The following is a 22,523-nucleotide window of genomic DNA, read 5'->3' as shown; positions in this document are numbered from 1 at the left end:
AGCCATACTGGGGACTTATTTACTGCATACAATTTATTGGTTTCTTTTATATTTTGTATTAAAACCACAAATTTAGTTTATATGGGCAAAGGTGGCAAATTACCTAAGTTTGTCATTTTCTAGGCTGTCTTTGACATTATTATTACTGACTGTATTATGTTAGTGAAGGTGACACAGTTGTTCTAACCAGGTGTTATTCCTTATATACCAAGACTGAGAATTCCTAACAGTCATAAAAAATTTAATATAGGCCAGTGCCAAACAAGCAGGCACTGGGAAAAGTAGGCAGCAGAGTCTCATCCCCAATAAACTGAACAAGTAAGATCTTATATCACACTCAAAACCCCAAAGCCAGCTACAACTGAGAGACATCTCTAAGAAGCAGTCATTTCCTAAGGGCTCTAAATACTAGCAATAAAGCTATTCACCATAGACAATTTCTAAGCATCAACGTGGGAATTAAACAAATAAACAAACAAAATGCAGTATGAGAAGATACTTAAATAAAGTGCAACCCCACAATTCCAGCTCGCCAAAGGCAAACCATGGAACAATGAGGTGGAACAGTTTGAAAGCCACCCACTTGGACTTTTTGAACTGGTAACAGTGAAACTAGCAAAGCAAATGAATGAGGCTCTAGAAAAAATCAATTCAGAAATAATTTCTTGGGGCTGGGGATTTAGCTCAGCGTCACAGTGCCTGCCTGGCAAGTGCGACATAGTGAGTTCCATTCCCTGTACCGGAAAAAAACAAAAAACAAACAAACAAAATAAAACCAGAAATAATTTCTCAGGTAACTAAGGAGGTAGTAACCATAGTGAAAGACATGATTAGTGACTCTAGAGCAAATACAGATAAGAAAAGAGCTAGGAAGATGATGGAAACCATGAACACCCAACATAGGAAAGAAATGAAATCCATGGAACAGATTCTTTTTAAGTTAAATGTGTTTCTTGTGTGTGGCATATTGTTGGATCTTGCCCATTAATCCATTCTGCCAGTCTGTTTCTTTTGACTGGTGAATTGAAACCATTAACATTGGTGGTTAAAGCTGATATGTATTCACTATCCTTGCCATGTTATTTCCCTGTTGTTTTCCTTTTTCCCCTTGTTTAATTCTAGATTCATTCTGTTGGGGTTCACAGAGATGTAATCCTTATTATCTCTTTCTGAAATGTCCTTCAGAACATTTTGGAGCACTGGTTTGGTGTTCATGAATTTCCTCAGGTGTTCCTTGTCATGGAAATATCTTATTTCTCTTTCAATTTGGAAAGATAGTTTTATGTGGTACATGAATTTGGGTTGGAAATTGTTTTCTTTAAGAACTCAAAGTACTTCACTCCAACCTCTACTTGACTTGAGGGTTTGTGTTGAGAAGTCTGCTATGACTCTGATGGGCTTTCCTTTGTAGGTGATTTGCTTTTTTTTCTCTAACAGCTACTAATATTCTGCTCTTGGGTTAAATTTCTAGGATCTGGCTATGATATGACTTGGTGTAGATTTTTTTGATCATGGCTAATTGAAGTTCTATATGCCTCACTTACTATAGGTAAAATTCTTTTTCCCTGTTTGGGAAATTTTCTGCCATGATTTCTCTGAAGAGGTTTTTTTTTATGTCATTTGTGCTGTCTCCTGCTTTTTAATTGGCTCCAATGTTTATGTTATTCTTCTTTGCATCATCTAACAGCTAATGGATTGATTTTTCTTGCTATTTTTAAGAAATCTCTCTTTTCAGGATTGCTAACTGCAGTCTGGTCTTCTATATCTGAGATTGTCATTGGCTCATTCTACTGTATATACTTTCAGTGGAATTTTTAATCTCCTGGATATCTGTTTCAATCTGTTTCAAAGATTTCATTTATTTCTATAAGGATTTCCATTGCATATGTTGGATGTTCCTGATCGTCACTGTGCATCTGAAGGTTTGAGCTGCCCTTCCCATGCAGTGTCTGGGCTCTGGGAGAAAGCACCAGCTGCCACCTCCTCCTTCTTTGCTCTCCCTAAGGGCTTCCATTCTCACTTCAGATTTTTCCTCTGTCCCAGCCCCCATCTCCCTTTCTTCTCCTCCTTACATGTTGCAATATTCCAGTGTCTGGACACCAAATCTCTGAGAGGCTCTTTCTCTGCTGCTCATCACTCTGCCATCTTTCCAGAAGTTCTCAAAGTTAATTTTCTAGGTGTGACAGAGTTGGAATTAGAATCTGGGCCACCTGATTCCTTACCTATAGCTCCTGGTAGAATATCAGCGGCCAGTTACAAATGGGGTCAATTAGAGGGACTCCTGTCCTGGAGTCATTGTGTTGCCTGGACTGACTCCAAGCTTCCATATGAAAGGCTTGCCCACCATATCCCTTGGAACATGACCATATTAAATTTATATCTTTTCACAGCAAAGAAACAACCAATAAAGTGAAGAGACAACCTACAGAGTGAGAAAAACAATATATGCCAGTTACTCGTTGGACAAAGTATCACTATCTAGAACAAGTACAGAACTCAAGAAAATTAGTCTCCCTCAAAATAAAAGACCCAGTCAAAATATGGGCAATTGAAATGAGTAGACACTTCTCAAAAGAAGAAGTACACAAATACCCATGGACCAACACTATGTGAAAAAAATGTTCAACATTCCTGGCCATGAGAGAAATGTAAATTAAAACAACTCCGAAGGTCTCCCTTACTCCAGAAAGAGTGGCTAACATCAATAAATAAGAACAAATACTGGTGGAGCTTTGGGGGAAAATGGAACACACATCCATTGTTGGTGAGAATGTAAACTACTGCAACCTTTATAGAAATCAGTCTGGAGAATCTTCAAAAACTAAAAATAGAATTTCCTTTTGACCCAACTGTTACCCTCCTAGGCATCTTCCTGAAAGAGTTAAAAACATCATATTACAGTGATACATACTTACTCATGTTTATAGAAGCACAACTCTTAATGGTTATGTCTTGGAAACAGACCACATGTCCAACAACAGATATCACAGATAATCTGGTATATTTATATAACGGAGTACTACTCAACCATAAGTAAGCATACATTTGAGTCATTTGTAGGAAAATTGAGGCATCTTGAGACCTTCATGTTAAGTGAAATAAATTAGACACACAAGGATGATATCCCATGATTTCTCTCATATGAGAAATATGAAATGTAAATAATTTAAAGTGCAAAATAAAAGTTAGATAGCATAAAATAAAGAGATAGCTCCTCTGCAACTGCAAAGCAGAGCTACAGATGGAAAGATAGGGGAGGAAAGGGAGGGTAAAGGGGATTAAAAATAATTAAAATGTGTTACAGACACGTACAAACTCCGCAAAATGAATGTAACCATTATGCATAGCAAACCTGTACAAATAAACATAAAAATGATAATTTCTTACTAATTAGATTTTCATCTGCAGAAGTTAAATTTGGGTGTATCTGCTGTGTACTTGATATGTTCAATCTGTCCCCTACCATCTGAATATAATCTTCATAAGTTTGGTCACGTATTCTCACTGAAATCAGGCAAGAGGGAAAATGAAGCCCTTCCTCCTCCATCTTTGCCTAGTGCAAGAATCATGTACATTCAATTTTTATTTTTTAATGTACAGGATTTTAACTCTCAATTCAAAAGCATGATACAGTCATATTGTCTTGATTCTCATGCTCATGGCAATATAATTAAATTGACTTGAAAGATTTACATTTTTAATATTTCAGAAGAGTACAGATCAATAGGGAAAGAAAATAGGTCTTAAATGGAAATGTCACTAAGTGATGGTGTGGAGATGGGAGAATGACTTAACCAAATTACCCTCAAATGTATATGGAAAAATAAGTAATAGACAAAAACTGTTGAGAAGGAGAACTAAGGGTTCACCTTAATAAACATCAAAATCTGACATAAGAGTAGGAAGACAGATCAATGAAAGCCCAGAAAGCCTTATTCTAAAATGGTAGTAAGGGGCTGGGGATTTAGCTCAGCGGCACAGCGCCTGCCCGGCAAGTGCAAGGTTGTGAGTTCAATTCCCGGTACCGGAGAAAAACCAAAACAAAACAAAAAAAACCTAAAGTGGTAGTAATCTAAGATAGGACAAGGATGGCATATCATGAATTGATAAAGAATGGAGTCATGAATTGAACTGAGAGGTATGAGATAGTAATCCTACAGATGTACCTTATACAATTAATGAAAACAGATTACAGACTGAATCATGCAATTAAATTTAAAAAGTATATATAAACTGGTCAGTTACATGTTGTAATAGTACGGCATAAATTAACTATAAAATCAAGTATACAAATCATAAAGGAAAATGTTAACAGTTTTGAAAACATTAAATAACATCTTATCCATCCAAAACATATACAAATAAAACAAAGTTTAAAAATGTAATGATAAAAACAGGATGAATTCCTTTTAAAAAGAAGTGTTGTTATAAATCAAAAATAAAATTATTAAAAAATTTAAAATAGGCAATGTATATTTTCAATGATATACAGAACAATCAGATTAATAGCCATAAAAATATTTTTTACTAGAAGTAAAAATTATAAAAACATAAATTATATTATTATTTCACAATTTGGAAAACTTAAAAACAATTTTCAGAATGATGAATATAGTGGGAAAATCATTCTTTACTGATATAGACAAATATTTTTAAAACTATAGATAATTAAAAAAATGGATAATTATTGGCAATATGTATGCTGAGAAATTTTGAAATGTTATTTCACTCAGCAACTTAATATTATGTTTTAAAAACACATTTAAGAAAACACAACATTCATAATACAGTATTAAATAAAAGAAAACAAAAAATGCATATGCTAATACAGTGTATGAATTTCATAAGAAAATGTACCTAAGTGTCAAGAATATATATCTACAGATTATGGAAACGTGGTTAGGTTTCATGGAAAACATCACTTTTATGGCCCTAAAGTGATTCAATTCCTGTTACTTTTATAACAGTCAGGCCCTGCACTCTCATGGAAATGGAGACCTTTTCCTATCAGAGACTATGGGTTAAAAAAAACCACTCCCTGTAATGCAGGTATCCATTCTGGAATGACATAAACTTTTTAATCAACTTAAGGACAAGAGAATATCTCTTTCTCCCTCTGTCTGTCACAAGGAAGTTTAATCCTTCTGCTGATAAGCAATTTCAGTACTAAGGTCTTAAACCTGGCTGGGCAGGGGGATCACACAGTTTTCTCTGGACATGTGATCCTCAATCTGTCAATCCCATTCCAGTTACTGCTTCAAGGTGACCTTGAAAGGACACACCGGCAAAGCCAGAGTCGGTTACTGCTAACTAGAGAACAGTGCAGCCGTGTTCAATGTGTAAGAAGTTCCTTTTTCTCTCAGAGGCTGTGTGGTACCATCACTGCACCTATCGAACCAGTATTGTACTTGTCTGTGCTCAAACCTTCAAAAGAAGCTTCATCACTGCAGAAAAAATGCATCTTCATGCTGTTCTTGAAAGTATACATATTAAATATACAATCAAAAACATCAAAATTAATGAATGAGAATGTGTGAAGTCCTGGAAGCTCCATTGCCGACTGTGTATTTTAGAGCTTTTTGGCCCTCATTTCAGTCACCAATACCTTGGGAGATATTTCCTTTTTGGTACAATTCTCAAGGTTTCACACACAACCCCAGATAAAAATGTATCTATTTGGAACTGGGGGATATAACAGGGCTTCCACAGGCAGTTGTATACACTGTTCCCTCAGCAAGAATTCTCAGTTACAGAGATAATTAAGGCCTGAAGTCTAGGAAGGGATTTGGACTAGGTTAAATGTACAGAAAGATAGATTTTTCTTTCCCTAATTTGCATGAAGTTCTGCTTGATGGCCCCTTGGACCAAAAATACACCTCAGAGGCAGTATCTTTTTAGAGTGATACAAAGATGAAATACAGATTGGCTATATCTCTGGATCTAGGAATTGGGATATTTGTTTGTTTGGGAGATTCTGGTAATTGAATCCAGGGCCTTCTCATAGAGCTACATTCTGAACTATTTACTAATTTTTTTTTTTTAATTTTGAGACTGGGTCTCACTAAGTTTCCCAGGTTAGCTCAACCTTGTAACCCTCCTGCTTGCCAAACCTCATTCTAAAGTTCTTCAAGTAAAGCCAGTGAATAACTCACACTGAAAAAGCACCAGACAAGTCAGATGTGATGGCTCCTGCTGTAATCCCAGCCCTCTGGGAGGTGAGGCACAATTGCAAGTTCAAGACCATCTTGGGAAACTTAACATAGGGAGACCCAGTTTCAAAATAAAATGTAAAAGTAAATAATATATAAAGGCTGGAGATGTAGCTCAGATGAATCTTATGGGCCCAATCCCAAGGACCTCAAACAACATCATCTAATTGCTGAGTTCAAATTCTATCCAGCAGAATCTTACTCGTATTTGTTCTCCCTGCCTTCAACAGGTCTACTCCAGAATCTTGGGTTGGCATCTATATTTGAGTCCCTACCCTCTCTCAGATACATACCCAAGTTTGCACTCTGCCTATATTCTTCTTGGGAACCATAGTTCTAAAGTTTCTACAGAGCAACCCACTTCTGGATATTGAATTAAATATAATAATTAAAAACTTTTGAAGTCAAACACTGAATCTGGTTATAAAAGAGTGTAAGAAACATTACTATCAAACTGTAGAAGGCTTCTGAGTTGAGATCAGGATGGCTACAGGTGTCCTGAAGCTATACTTCTGATGCAGTGGGGATGGGAGTAAGCCTGGGGTCAATTTCAGGGGAAAATCTGGTGCTTTCCAAAGGTATTTCATGGCCAGACAAATTAAAAGTTCTTTGGTGCTGTACAATCAAATATAACATATACTTTTTTCTCTTCTATGTCTTAGAACATGTGGGTACTAAAAGCAAGACAGTGATACAGTCTTTACTTCAAAGATGCATACAGTGCAGGTACTAATAGAAATTAAACGTCATGTACAGATTTCCCTTTAGACACTCACCTCAGCTTCTCAGCATCATGCCTGGAAAATTATTAAAAAATATGAAAAGCTGGGAGAAATGTTCACCAAATGTAAGATCCTAGGAGAGAAGCTTTTCAGAGAATTTTTCCAGAATGAGAAAAGAAAAACGAGTACAGAAAACTGTCATCTGAGAAGTGCTTTAGTGGATGAAAAACTGTAGGATACACAAGAAACAGAAGACCGGTGGTCATGGTATGTACAGAGAGTTTCATGTTTCCAAAACACATTTTAATAAGAAAGAAGGAAAAAGAAAAGCAAAGAAATTATCCTCCCAGCAGGCACAAGCCTGCCGGAGGTATTCCTTCCAAATAGTGGGAGTAAAGTCAAAGGTGGTGCATATCCACCTCGAGGTAGAGATCTCTAGTGAGGATTGCACACTCGTACTGGACAATGTCATGTGTTCACCTCAATAACTGAGCAATTTCGCTTTATGTCCAGAGAAAAGAAGGTGATACTGAAGAACGTGTTTGTAAATATGCTCCCTTGCTGGGAAATGGCATTTTATTTGAAACAACATGACAGATCTCTCCTAAGTTGAAAGTAAGCAAGAAAAAGAACTGAATAGATAACTTCTGAATGTAAGATGAGCACATACCTTAAAACTAAAGAAAAACCTACATGTGAATAATTTACAAATAATGTGAGTCAGGGAACGGAAATGTTATCCTGTAAGTAAAAGGAAAAATAATGCTTCTGAAAAGTATTTGAAACATGAACTGAAGAATGGTACAATGACGTACCATTTACCCACTCAAGATAATAGCTGAAATTAAAAAGGCTGGCAATGCCACATTTTGTTTGAAATGTGGCGTGACCAGAACTCTCACACGTTATGAATAGGAGTATAAAATGGAACAGCCACATTGGCAAAAGATATAGCAATTGCCTATAAATTTAAAAGTATAGTAGGCAAATTACTCAAGAATTCTACCCAACATCTTTAATAATAAAAAAGACATTTCTGCAAAAGGATCTACATGAGTACAAATGGTAGCTTCCTACACAATGGCCCATATTATGGCATAGTAGGTAGAAAAGCTACTCAGCAACAAAAATGAACACATTGCTAAGAAATACAACTACACAACTCTTACAAATAGTCTACTGTATGGAATAAGAGACACAAAAACAGTATGTGCTATATAATTCAACATATATGTGTCTTGAATAAACAAAACCAAACTTGCGGATTTAAAAGATCAGAATAAATGCTATCTCTGGGATTTGGCAGAAATTGACTAGGAGGTGTTGTATCAGAACACTATACGGTAAAAATAGAAAGGAGTCTTAGATATTCAGTATATGTAGTAGTTAAATCTCACTGAATGGCTCATTTAAGATTAGCATATTATACTTATACGAACTTAACCTCAAAAGAAAACAAGAAGCAGATATTGAACTACAGTTAATTCTGTGCATACAGTAGTATACAAGGAAGGGCCATATTCATTTTAGCCTTATTTATTGCTTTGTAGCAAAATTGCCATAAAATATAGTTCCTGAAAACAACAGACATCTATTAGATCAGAGTTTTTGTCGGAAAAAAATGGTATTAGTTTTGCTAATGTTTCTGGCTCTGGTTCCTTCAGGAAGTTGCAATCAATGTTATAACAACAGCTGCAGTCACCCTAAAACTTGACTGGCTGCAGAACAACCTTTTCTAAGTTCACTAGTGTGGCTTCTGGCGAGAGGCTGCAGTTCCTTGTCATGTCCATTTTTCTGTAGGGCTGTTCGTGATATGACTATTTGCCCAGAGTGAGAAATCTATGGACGATGTTAAGGGAGAAGACTTAGTGCCTTATATGATCTGGCCTTACAAGTCACACACCATCACTTCTGCCATATTCTGTCCATCACTGTATTAGTCAGTTTTCCTGTCACTGATAAACAACACCTGTCGCTCACAAATTATACAGGGAAAAAAAGGTTAATTTGGCTTACGGTTCAGGGAGTGCAGTGTTTATGTGGCAGTTTGTTCCTTGGCAGAAACATCATACTAAAGGGGCATGGTGAGGAAGCTACTCAACTCATGGCAGTTGGGAGGCAGAGAGAAGGAAGGAGCTGGGGAGTGAGACAGACCCTCAAAAGCACACACCCAGACACCCGCCTCCAGCCAAGCCCCATCTGCTATCTGTGCATTTACATGTAAACCCATCAGTAGCACTAGTGCCCCATATACAATCACTTCCAAAAACCCCACATGATATCTAGGTGTGTTTTAGATCTAAATAATGACAGTCATATTGACCTGTTCTGATTCCATGTGTGAGGAGACAACACAAGAGCAAGCATATCAGGAGGCGAGGATTACCTCAGGGCTGTCTACCACAATGGTGGTGATGACCACAACTTCCTTTAATGCACCCCAAGAAAGATGGGTTAAGTGGATAGAGGACTGGATATATTGATAGACATAAGATAGAACACACATAGCAACATGTTCACAACTGTGTATTCTAAGTGGTAGGTATATATACATGTACATTCACTGTTTAGGTCAGAAAATTTTTCTACATGCTTGAAATATTTCAAAATAAAATGGGGGAAATTATTTAATCCTAAGGAAATATGAGAACACCTATCCTCCTCTAAATATCAAAGATAATCTCTAAGAACTCTCAGAGAATTCTCAGTCTAATTTAGATGTAAAGATGCTAAAGAGTGGTGGTGGGAAGAAAGTATAGATGCTTTTGCAGCTGACTGCACTGAAGCAAGTGTTTGCAATGGGTGTCCCGCAGAAAAGTGAGAGAGCCTCAGACTGGAGATCTCTGTCTTTCCCAAAAATAACACGGGGAGAAGATACTTCCTATATGTGCTGGGTGCAGAGCATTGCAGAATAGAAGCTGCTATGGGAATTGTACTTCAGAGAAGAGAACAATGACCGTGCTATTGATATTTTAATACCAGATGGGAATAGTGACATCTCAGTGGTGTTGGTGAAGATTAATGACAAACACACAAGTTATATGGATTGCCACATCCACTCCTAGATCCAAGCCTATTGCCAAGGAGGAAAAGTTTGAGAGTAATATTGAGAGAAAGAGTAAGAAAGAATAGCTAGACTTACAGGAAATCACAATGGTTAGTAGGTTTTTCATGGCTGTTGATATCTTAAATAAGTCTATGTGCTTTTCAAACTTTCAAAATGTACAGGAATTATTTTTCTATAATTGGCATTAATGCTATTTTAATGTACTTTAGCGACATGATAGAAAAAAATCGAGAAAGAGAAATTACTTCCAGTGTTATCACAACAGTTCTAAAAGACAATATGACTTTTTCTCATTTCAAAGAATTTTTTAAAAATAACTTTCTTAGCAATAACAAAAAAGTAATTCTTAGGTCAGTGTTTGAGTTTCTTTGATTTTAACAAGAGTCAGGTGAATCATTCCATATGGTTAAGCCACATACTAAGAGACAAAAACAAAAGCTGAAAATGAGGTGGCCACTCACACAAACACTGTAAAATGAGGAAGGATAGACACAAGCTAAAGATGACCTTTGGCTCTTGTTCTAGCTGTGCAGTCTGTGCCCCCATGGGCTCTCCATGGGGTGTGGACAGAAAAGAGATAGCAGGAAGAACCCTATGCAGGCAAAGCAGTTCAGGACAAAATGTACAGCAAAATGTGGAGATTAGAACTGCCCCCATAACGGTTCACAATTTAGGTAAGAAACCAAGAGTCTAGACAATAACAGTTGGAGGAGGAGAGGATGGTTCAGACAACTCCTGAGAGACAAACTTAAGTCCAAGAGTCCTGTCTCTCACTGTCAAGGAATTCAAAAGGATTTGTCCCTCACAATTTCATGCACTTTGGAGGAAGCATAGAGATCATAACAAAAACAGCAACCACAAAGTTTGTTCATTTGCTTTCTAAATTTTGTTTATAGATTGTCTGTCTTCTCGCCCATTTCCATTTTTCTTTGTTAAAGTACCCACAAGGAACCTCTAAGATTGCCCCTTTTCCTATATGTGACCCTTGGTAAGATGAAGAGCAAGCCAGGAAGGTTAGCCAGTGTGCCTCTACTCCTGACAAAAAATTCAGTCCCCAGATAAATGCGTCATTCTGCTCACCTGTGCATTTTTGAGAGACCTGTGCTCTGCAGGTGTGGCACGATTTCCTGGAGCCAGTGAGCAACGCCCTGCAATGACTAAGAGAAAAATAATTCCTTAACAAAGTCCTCTATAGAAATGGAATGAAAAAGCACTACGTAAGAATCTCGGATTATTTTTTGTTGAACTAGTAGACGCTTTGTAATATATTTTCTCCTTCTCACTTTCGGATGCTAGGCTTTCGTAAAGCAAGGAACTGGTACCAGTTGCTACAGGCAAATCCCACCTGCTCACACCAACATGTGAACAAGATCTCCCAAGGAACATCCCAGCTATGAACTCCAGTGTCTAAGGACACATTAAGGCAGCTGTCTGTTCAGAAGACAAGCACTAAAATATTCTATAAAGACACCCAGTTAAATTTCCAATTAAAATGATTTAATGCCTTCATTTTTTAAGTTTTCCCAAGGTTGCTGATGACTAAAATTATGTAATGAAGCTTTCAAGGTTTTAAATCTGCTAATTAATCTCTGCACTTTTACAATAACCCAAAGCAGTAAAAGACACAATGAAAAGGTAGCAGATTCATGTCTGAGCGAGTTAACCCTTTGGGAGCTGGTCTCTTCCAGCCTTGGGGGCTGGTGATTAAAGTGGGTCAGAATATCACTTGGTCACATGCTTGGTGAGTAGCCTAATGAGCAATCTCATCATGAGGCATCTGTATCAGAACTAATTCTGCTTCTGCTGCCATCTCTGCTTAGATGCCTGCTGCACGCAAATCCTCTGCATTTCAAAGTGCTCAGCAAGAGGGGGTGGGAGGGATGGCACAGCCTCGTGGATCCTGAAGGGTGGAACTGCCAGCAACAGAGTTCAAAGGGTGATGAAAACAGTTCTAGGCAAAGGCACAGCCAGATAACAGGAATCAGTTTTGGTATACTATGACCCAGAAAAATGATTTTAGATAACACTACATTGTATAATTCCAAATCTCTAGAAGACAGGATTTTGAATGTTCTCATCACAAAGAAATGATAATTGTTTGAGACGATGAATAGCTTAAATATTCTGACTTTACCATTGCAGAGTGTGGAAATGTACTGAAACGTCAGGTTCTGCAGAAAGATGTACAATTATTATGTCAATTAAAATATAAATTGCAAAACTGAGTCTGGAAAGCTCGAGAGGAAACAATCTCTAAGGGGGATCCAGGAAATCACTCTATTAAACTAATGCAGATGTGAGGTAGAAAGCCACTGTTAAAACAGCTTAAAGGAATAGAGGGAGACACTGTGGAGCGAATAATAATCTAAATTTGTGATGTGAAGCTAAATTGACCAAAAGGGAATATTTCTTATCCCACAGTGAAGCTAATAAGGGGCTTAGAGGCACCAGCTCAACTCTGCCACTGCTGTGTACAAGGGGTAAATGACTGCGTCCACTGCCTATTACCTCTCAGCTCGACACTCACCTTCTATCTGCTGCGTTACATGCTGGGCTGCAGACTGCAGGCTGCATTACTCTGGCTCACTTGCCAGAAACGTCTGCCAGTGGAAGATACTAAAAGAGGAATGAAATGGGGGCATTGAACAAGCTCCTTTGCATTTCCAATTCCAATCAGTATCACGTGAGCAGCAGCAGGACCCTCCTAGTGGAGGCAGAGCTGGAATGGAGATGCGGTTCTATTTGACCACAAATACATTGGCTTTCTCTGATCTGCATTTCTGACTGGGAAAGAGCAACACAGGAGAACCTGAAGAAGGATCAGGAGAATGGTTCGCAGCGCTCTATGCCACAGCAAAAGTGAGAGTCTGCCAGAGTTGGCGCATAGAAGGTGGACAGCCCCTGGATTGGGTAGAGAAATGAAGGCGGTGATGGACAGAGCTGTGTAAAAGCCCCTGCAGTCCTCAACCCATGGTGTACCCCCTTGAGGGAGGGTTAGAAGCTGCAATTTGCTGCTAGGCAGTAGACTATGGCAAAGGTCAAGAGGCTCTGCAGATAGTAATTAACAGTCTTAGTCAGTGAGCTTCGAGTTAATCAGAAAAGAGTTGATCCTGGGTGAGCCAGCCCCAGTGAGGGAGGCCTTTAGAAGCCAGCTAAACCTCGGAGGTATTCTTCTGGCTGGAAGAATACAAACTGCTTTCTTGTCAAATGCCTGAAGACAGGGCCAGCCTCTAGGAACTGAGTTTCCCAGCCCTACATCTCTAAGAAAATGAATTCTGTCACCAAACATGTGAGTTAGAAATAGCTAAAAAAAAAAAATTCTAACAAAATGACAGCTCCAGCCAACACCCTAATTTCAACTTGATGAAACCTTGAGCAGAAAGCCCAATTAACTCCTGCCTGGGTGCCTGACCCATGGAAACTCTGAGGTAAGTCTGTGTTAAAATTTTACGTCCCCGGGTTTCTGATTATTGGTTAGGCAGCAAAAGAAAACTAATACAGGGACAAAAGCAGATTTCAGGCAACCACACACTCATACACACACACACACACACACACACACACACACACACACATACTCTGTTCCTCTAAATACTGGCTGAACACAATCCTCATATCAAACAGATCCATCGTTTGAATTTATGCTGCCATTGCCCACTTACACAGCCTACTGCTAAGACCCAGGAGAAAGACTGGACACCACCACATCAGTCTCACACCAGATCAAAGCTGGGATCCAGTGCCATCTGGAGGTTTGCATTGAACTTCTAGCTGTAACCTCCACCCTCCAGCAGCATGTCCTTTCTCTCACATCTTAAGGAGGGGGCACACAGTGTCGTCTTTGCATTTCTATTATTGTTATTCAACATCAGAGAGAAGAGGGATGAATAAATTCATCATTTAGTGCACATAGACTCTCACTAAACAGTAACAAAACAAAACCTGTGGAAAGAGAATCCGCAATAGCTGCATGAAAACCAAAGGTTGCTCTGGTAATTTTAAGGTTTCAGCAACTGAAATGGAAATAAACAGTGTCAGTGCAGCTTTCCTAGGTGAGTAGGTAGTTTGTTTTTCCTACAAAGAGGCACTTCCCACATAGACAGAGAGGCCAAAAGCTTCTATGATTGATTCATAGGGGGAAGCACAGACACCCCTATAATCAACATGGAGATGCAGAAGCCCAGAGCGTCATCACGTACAACTGAGCTGAAACTCCTTAAGAAAGCAATCCGAATAACCTTGTCACATCCATTTTCCACACCCCTCCTTGGGCAAGTGCTCTACGTCTCCGTGAAGCCTCATTTCCCCGTCTATTGCCAAAGGCTACCATTTCATATCACACATCAAAGCATGAGAAATGTCAAGGTAATGAAAACTGACACCATGGAAAGAGAAGGTAAGCCACAGCCATTGTGGAGAAAGCTGGGTCAAGGTCCTTCTCAGCAGAGCACCACATTGCCCAGCTCCTGCAGCTGCCCTCCTCATAGCAAGAGCTGGGTCTACAACATGAAGACACTTCTTGAACAGCGGATACAAAACACAGTTTGTGATTCCAAGTGGGTCACGTGGCAAAATAGGCAAAACAGCTTCCACATTAAAAAACAAAACCACTTGTGACCTTGAGAGGTGTATTATACATTCAGAATATTCCTTGCTTAATATAATAAACTGCTGTTTAGCTTTCGTGCATGCCTCTGGTCAAATAAATTTAAACCTTTCTTGAAGAAAAGCAGGCATTAAATCAGGAACTTGGCATGTGAGCCACCATTTGCAGGAAAAGCACCACAGAATCAAAGATTTTGGGAGTCCAGAGGCTCTAGTTTCATGTATAGATCAAACACTGGCATACACTGGGTCTTTGGCCAAGTCATGGGATTTCTTCCTGCAGGTTTCAATTTCAAAGGGTGTAATCCTTTTCAGACCTTGAACCTTTTCTATCCCTACTGCCAGGGATTCTCTTTTGAAAGAGAAATGTTGGCATCTGGTCAAAAAAGTACATTGGGACTAGTGATGTAGTTAAAGTAATCAGAGATGTGCGGTTGGGACGTGCTGATTTCAGCAGTGCACTCACACGCTCTCACCGACCCTCCCAGTGCTGCTCAGCCATGTGAGGCCACTGATTAGATGCTTATGTTGCTCAGAGGCAGAATAACTCTGAAAGGAGGGTAATTTTAGGGCTAAGAAGGTTAATGCCCGCATGTAGCGTAAGGATTAACTCCTGATTGAACATGTAAAGGTCACATCTGGAATAGAATATTTTGTAGCAACACAGAAATGGAAATAGAAAGCTAACTTTCCAAGCAGCATATGCTTGATAAAGGACAGTCCCGTAGCATCATTAGCCCTTCTTCCAATATTTGGCCCCTTATCAGGACTATAATTTGCATGAAATTTCCTGTGCAGATACATTCTCTTGTCCTGTATCGGGATAAGGTGAAACCCACGTTCCCACATCTTTAATACTGGATGTACAACAAAGCACCAGAGGGAGAACAGTGTCTTGTAACTACTCCACCCTAAGACGTCCAAACCCATTCGCTATTCCAGTTACCAACCCATGCATGGTCTATGAATTTCGCAGTGTCAGACACGGTCAGGCTCATTACACATCTACCAATTCTGAGTTAGGTCCACTCACCAGGTGCCAAGAATGCTTTTCTTTTTCTCTTCTTTTTTTTTCCTTTCCCCTTCCCAGTCCTGGGAACAGAACCCATGGCTTCACCCATGGCCCACCTCTTAGTCAAGCACCAGCTACGCTACCTTTGCCCACAGCAATCTCTCTTGGGGTCCATCTGGATTATCAAGTATTCCATTTGCCATGCTCAGGATATCAATCCATGGTAAATCTCCCTTCCCACACTACCATCCTCAACAATCTCTCTGCTGTCTACAGCACTATATTTTACTACATGAATCTACTCTTTCCTTTTTTTTTCTCTTGGCTCATTCAATCTCCCATGTCTCCTCTACATGGTATCTTACTTCAAGTACTTTTTATTTAGCACTGGCAATAAAAATAAAGAGACCACTCTAAACATTTGTCCTTTATTTTTTTATTTTTTTTATTTTTTTTTGGTTTTTCTCCAGTACCGGGAACCGAACTCATGACCTTGCACTTGCCAGGCAGGCGCTTTGCCACTGAGCTAAATCCCCAGCCCCAACATTTGTCCTTTAAATGAGGCCCAAGTCAGCCATAGTCAGGAATTCATCTGAATGATGAAGAAACAGGCTAAGGGTGAAATGGAGAATCAAACATGGTACCAAACACAAGTGTTATCTTGCAGTAAAGAGGAAGATTAATATCTCGACAATCTGTGGGAATGACAAAGGGGCCTGGAGATCAAATCAGATCAATCAGAAATTGCATTCTCGTGAGGGTTTTACACTAAAAGAGAGTGTTTGTAATGTGCACCTAGAGTTGAAAACCACTGAGTTACCCTATTGTTAAAAGTCCGCCTCAAGTGGAATTGAGAGTGCGTGTAGAAAAAGACAGAAGAAACCAGCCAGGGACAGCACAGGAAAGAGCTCCTGGTGATTTATTTTTTTTTTAGTTCTTCTCCTTATGTTACAAATTTTACTAAAATGGATCTTCAGTGGCATGGGACATGGAGCTTAGGATACTTGACTAGTACAGATATTTGGGGTCTCTTCCCCCCTTTTAATACGAAGTCCTATTTATTTGTTTCAGGTTCTTTCTCCGTGAAATGAAGGGGCTGGTGATAAAGGCCAGGATTCCTCTCAGTGCTATGGTTCCTGGCTTTGGACTGCTGAGCATTTCCTGGGAAACCCTTTACCATCGGAGGCAATGGAGATACATGAGACCTCATGTTCGTTCCCCTATCACCCTTTTCACTAACCTGAGAATGTTCTAGAAGATACTCTTTTTCTGGAGTGCACACACTTCATTCCTGGCTGGCTCTCGCTTGGGCCTCAGAGCAGTCTGCTCTGGAAGGACTTTCCAAAACTGGCCCTGAAAAATAAGAGGGGCACTGAGATATTATCAAGAACACACGAGCAAAAAAACCCCATCTCACTCTCAGAAAACAAAAGCCCTGAGATCAAGTGCTTTACCAGCCCTTTGCAGCTGCGTGGAGGAAGGAGCTTGGCAGGCGACTTTCCACCTTACCCAGAGCAAAGAAACATTTGTGCATTACTTGTTTCCGGCCCGAGTGGGGGCTTTTCATGAACAAGAAACTTTGGGGACACACTGCCACCTCCTGGCCCTCTTCTTTACAGCAAGGCATGCTTTCAAGGGCCCACGCCACTGAGTCTTTCTTACCCAGACAGCAAGCATATTCAGATATATTAGAAAATATCAGTGTTACAGATCTATTCATTCTCAATGCCAGATCAAATCTAGAGGGTTTTATAGGGTAAAATTTTCTAAATAATTCCCTTATGTATATTCCAAGTCACACAACCAAGAGAAATCTTGACTAAAATTAATAGATGGGGTGCTTGAAATATCCTTCAACAGCAATTTTCAGTACCGCATTTATATGTAATAGGATTTTTTAACAAGTGGGAGTGTGTTTTCGGTACATTATGCTGGGTGAGAATGCGGGAAATGCTTTTACGTTTGAAACGTGCATATGTGCTATATAATAATGAAACTACATTCTTGTTCAACACTTCTGGCACTCGGTATTGTCTGTAATTCAGATTTTCTCCCATTGATTCACACTATTAACTTCTGTAATTAATTTTCTACTATTGGAATGGTGCGGAGGTTAAAAGTTAATATGGATATAAATGGAACAAGTTCTGTAATTTTATCAGGAAAGTGGTTTGAGGCTAAGAGTTCAAGAGCATTTTATTTGAAATGGCTTTTGTGTTTCCCCACAACCAGCAGTGCTCTTTGGTTCTGGAATCTCTGAATGTTTTTCACCCACTCCCCCAATGGTCCAGAGTGCACGGAGGTGATCTGTGCAAGTGTGTGTGTGTATGTGTGTGTGTGTTGCTGAATAATTTCTGATAGTGAAGTGCCATCTCCCCTCCTCACTTTGAAATTTAGGCCACCACAGAGGTTATGTTTAAATTATTATATAGAAAATACTTAGTTTTACATTGCCTTGAATTTCTCTATTGTGAAGCCAGATTTTGGCTTGGGTTTTTGCCTTTGTATCACCAAAGGGTCCATTAAAATGTTACATATCACCTCTCCACACCTTTAAGAAAAATCTATCCCTAGAGCAACAAGAAACAAAAAGCCTCTGGCATTTCTAGCCAACAAGGCTTTTAAAAATATCGATATTCATGCTCCGATCACCCAATTTCATAAACCTAATGGGAGAAGAAACAGAACTAACCCATCTTCCACCTAATCTCTCCTTGGCGTGCCCTTCCGCGTTTCGGTGTGCAGTGCCCTCCTAAGCTCCTGAGACATGAAAAAGCCAGATTCATAGGCGGTCTCGACATAAAGATGGCACCTTCCTTCACCGGTGTCCCAGCAAGAGGAGAGCATTCTCAGGGGCCTATCAAGCTGTGCACAGGACTTGTAGACACCATCTGGTTCTTGCAGTCATCTCTTCTTCTTATGTATTGACCTCTTGTTCACCAGACAAGACCACGTGCTCTGGTTTTGGAAGCACGGCAGTGGAAAGGACAGAACCTGGACTTTGGAGGGCTGTATATGCAGCTCACAGGCACGGTCTGCCATTTCTTGTCTCTGCAGTCCTAGGAAAATCACTTGGGCCCTTTGAGGCTCCATTTTCTCCTTTGGAAAAGGGAAACTGCAATACCTATTTCTCACAGTTATTAAAGCCACAAAGATAGCATCCTATATCTTATGTATAGAGCACTTCTTTATGTGCTCAGCACTGTGCTAAACACATTAGATGAATTTGATTACCTTGACCTCTTTATTTTCATTCTCCCCACTTTACACATAAGGCATTGAAAAAAAAACCAGACATTTTCCAAGAGGTCAGAAAGCTCAGATAGAATAGGGCTTCCTGCTAAAACAGATTGAACTCTGGGGATGGAGTTCACTTGGGGACATAGTCCTGTCGGCCTAGACAGTGCTTACCAAGTAATACACACACACACACACACACACACACACACACACACACACACACACCATAAGGACTGTATCAGCAAATCCCATAGACTTTCTGACTTTACCATCGTTCTTGACATTGTGCTGTGCTCATGGATGGCTTTAGAGATTAAGTGTTTTTTGTTTGTTTTAATAAGCATGACAAACATACAGACATATGTGTGAGCACACACATTTAGCCCAAGTGTTTCCTTGGGATATCATCAGGGTCCAAATAACTGGGTAGCTTAGAAAAAGAGAAGTGTATTTTGTCACAAGTATAGAGGAAAGTCTGAAAATAAGCTGATAACAAAACCATCCCCTCTCTAAAATGATTTGGGGAAAACGTTGTTGTTCCATTGTTCTTAGATTTTCATTGCAACTCTGTCCTCACAGGGCCCTCTCTCTGTCTCTGTCTTTACACTGCTGGCTCTTGTAACACCACCAGCCACAGTGCAGAGGAATCCATTTCACTACTGTGAAACCTGCTCTTAACTAACTTGACCTGCAATGACCCTCCTTCCAAACAAGATCATATTCGGAGGCTCTGGGAGTCAGAACTTTAGCGTATCTTTTGGAAGAGATACAATTCAACCTATAACAAGGGCCATCTTTTTTGATCCATCCCTAGATGATCTTAAGTGAGCAATGGATACCATAGAATGCAGAAGCACATAGGACTGGGTTCACATTAAGGATCAGTTTCTTTACCCACTACACAAGGACATGAATAGAACCTACCACAGAGAGTACATATGATTTCTAAATAACACGCATAGCAAGCAGAGCTCTGTGTACGACACACGGTGAGCCCTCAGTCCCATTGCTTGTGTGGGTGCTCTCTACCTGATGTCTCCCCTGGGAAGCACTTCTACTACAATGGTGCTTATCACCAGAGAGACCAATGCCTGGAGCCTTCAGTTAGGCAATTATATTTCCAGACTTTGCTCCAACATCTTTGAAAGACCATGAAACATACCCACTTCCCTATCACACAGTCAGAATAATCACTCAGATTTAAAAGTCAGAAGTCTCACTGGCTTGGTATTATGCTTGTAGATTTCGCAGCCCAGACTAAGTCGCCTTTGCCTCTCATTATTGTCAAATCCGGCTTCTGAGCGCCCTACCGTGTGACACAGGAATTGGCTGCAGCAAGCAGCTATCGCTGGAGCAACTGCAGCGCGAGGGAAGTGGAAACCGGTGGCTTCAGATGCGGCTGCTGCCGAAGCCAGCAGATGAAAATGAACACACCTCCTTAATCACAATTCTGCGTCCCAGAGTCTTCAGCTGACAGAAATGATAATCATTTGGTTCATTGATTCTGGGATTAATCACCGAAGTTAATCTTGGCGTGTATTGATTCCATTTCTGCTGGCTGTAACTAAAGTGTTCAAATTACTTATTCCAATTCTGACAGGAATACGTTCCCAAAACAATGGAAGTCAAAGATGAGCTATTACACCTGACAGTCTGCACAGCGCCTTGACAGTGCTGACTACTCATCCCTCGGCAAAAAGGGCCCTAATAGGAAAGGATCAAGCACCTGTTCTTCCTATTATGCACCGATGTTTCACAGAGTTGACCCATCAGTGTCTAGAAGAATAGGAAGCAGCTTTGCCTTAAAGAATCTGAATTCAAAATCTGGCTGCCAAGGCAAGCAAATCATACAGGCAAAACAGTACAGCAGGCCCATTGCACCAACTTGACTTCTGCTGGAAAACACCTTCATCTGTTGCTTTATAGTCCTCCAGAGTTAGCTAATGGTGCTGACTATTAGCCGGCTGAAGCTTTACCGCAGAAACACAATTTGAAAAGTGACAACATAGTGTATTGCCCTTCCCGTAATTTGTTTTGTGAGCCTCTGGTCTGGTAAATGCAATTGACTTATCTTTTAATAGGTATACTCTGCAAGTGAAGCATCAAACTTCTGTATCTGTTACATGACTGCCTTCACACAAAGGTGGTGAAAATCTCAGTATATAATAATAATAAACAGTGAAAAGAATGATGGGCTTAAGAGGGCTAACAAAAAAAGAGAGCTGCAATGTAAATAAAGGGGGAGGATGACTCTAGGGCCTTCACACTGATCAGATGGAGGATTAAATTCTTGGCTGATCCAAGGTTTATCAGCCTCAGCCCTGATGACAATTTTGCATGGACAATTTCATTGGGAGGGACTCCCCTGACCACTGTAGGGTGCTTAGTAACATTCTCATCCTCCACGGGATGCACACCCCTAACCCATCTTTAATATAGAAAATATTTCCAGACACTGCCAGATATCCCCTGGGGCAAAATAAAATCTAGTTTCAAAGCACTAATTGAATTTTACCTTTTTATTTTTTAACATTTATTCTTATTAGTACATATTTGTAATGCATAATGCCTACATTCATCAAGGGGAATTGGCACACGTACATAACACATCTTAATTCTTTTTCCTTCCCATCCCCCTCTTCCTCCTCCACCCTTCCTTCATCTCTTGGTCCCCTTCAGATTGCAAAAGATCTGCCTCCACATTTCCTATTAGCTAATTTTTATTTTTCTCTTTATTTATACTTCGGGTTTCTTATGTAAGAGAGGTCATGTTGCCATGTTTAAGTTCGTACATTTGATTTATTTCGAGTTAGAGTATAAGTCTCAAACTGCATGTATTTTCCTACAAAAGGTAAGCATATGTAGCAAAATTTCAAGGATAACCAATAAAAGAACTACATTATACAAGTTCAAAAGGAATAGAGAGAAAGCAATCTGGTAGGAAACAAAGAAATAGCAACAAAGAACTTAATCCCCCAAATGCGTATAAAAGTGGAACAAATGTGTAAACACAAACCTTGGCAGAAAAAAGTCCAAATGTGTCCATCATAGTACAGAGTTCCGTTTGCAGAAGGACTCACTTTGCCCAATTTATTTCTTTTAAATTTTAAGCCTGTAAAAATTGTCTGCAGGGGAAACAGCAAATACAAAGGTTTTTTATTTAATCCACCAAATCTTGGTGAAAATAGTGAATTGGTAACACTGAGATGTAAGTTCTCTCCCCTTCATCTTTGCCCTACAGCACAGCCTGTTGGAAGCCTAGGGATTGGAATCCCTATGCAATCAACCACATTCAGAGGAACTCAAAATTACCAGGCAAATAACATTATTCTTCCAGTGTATTAATATGAATGTAAAAAGGGAAAGGTAGCAACCTGATTTTCCTGCCTAATCCAAGTAGTTGCCAGGAATTTGATTCCATTCTCTACTTTCAAGATAGACCCTTCAAATTTAGTTATGTCTACATAGTCCTTCTGTTCATCCCAGTGTGTAGTTCCCAGGTTATTGTGTAGATCAAAGATTCTAAACAAATGGGGCAGAAACAAATTACTGGATTTCTGGGAAATAAGAGTCAATGGCACACATCTGAAATGTCACTTGGACATTTCAGTGTGTAAATGTAAGACCTGGAGATGAGGCAGAATTTTTAACCAGAATGTAAGTAAAGA

Source organism: Chinchilla lanigera, unplaced genomic scaffold (genome assembly GCF_000276665.1).
Source record: "Chinchilla lanigera isolate Chin_1 unplaced genomic scaffold, ChiLan1.0 scaffold00023, whole genome shotgun sequence".
Lineage (NCBI taxonomy): Eukaryota > Metazoa > Chordata > Mammalia > Rodentia > Chinchillidae > Chinchilla > Chinchilla lanigera.
This window is presented reverse-complemented; position numbering follows the sequence as displayed.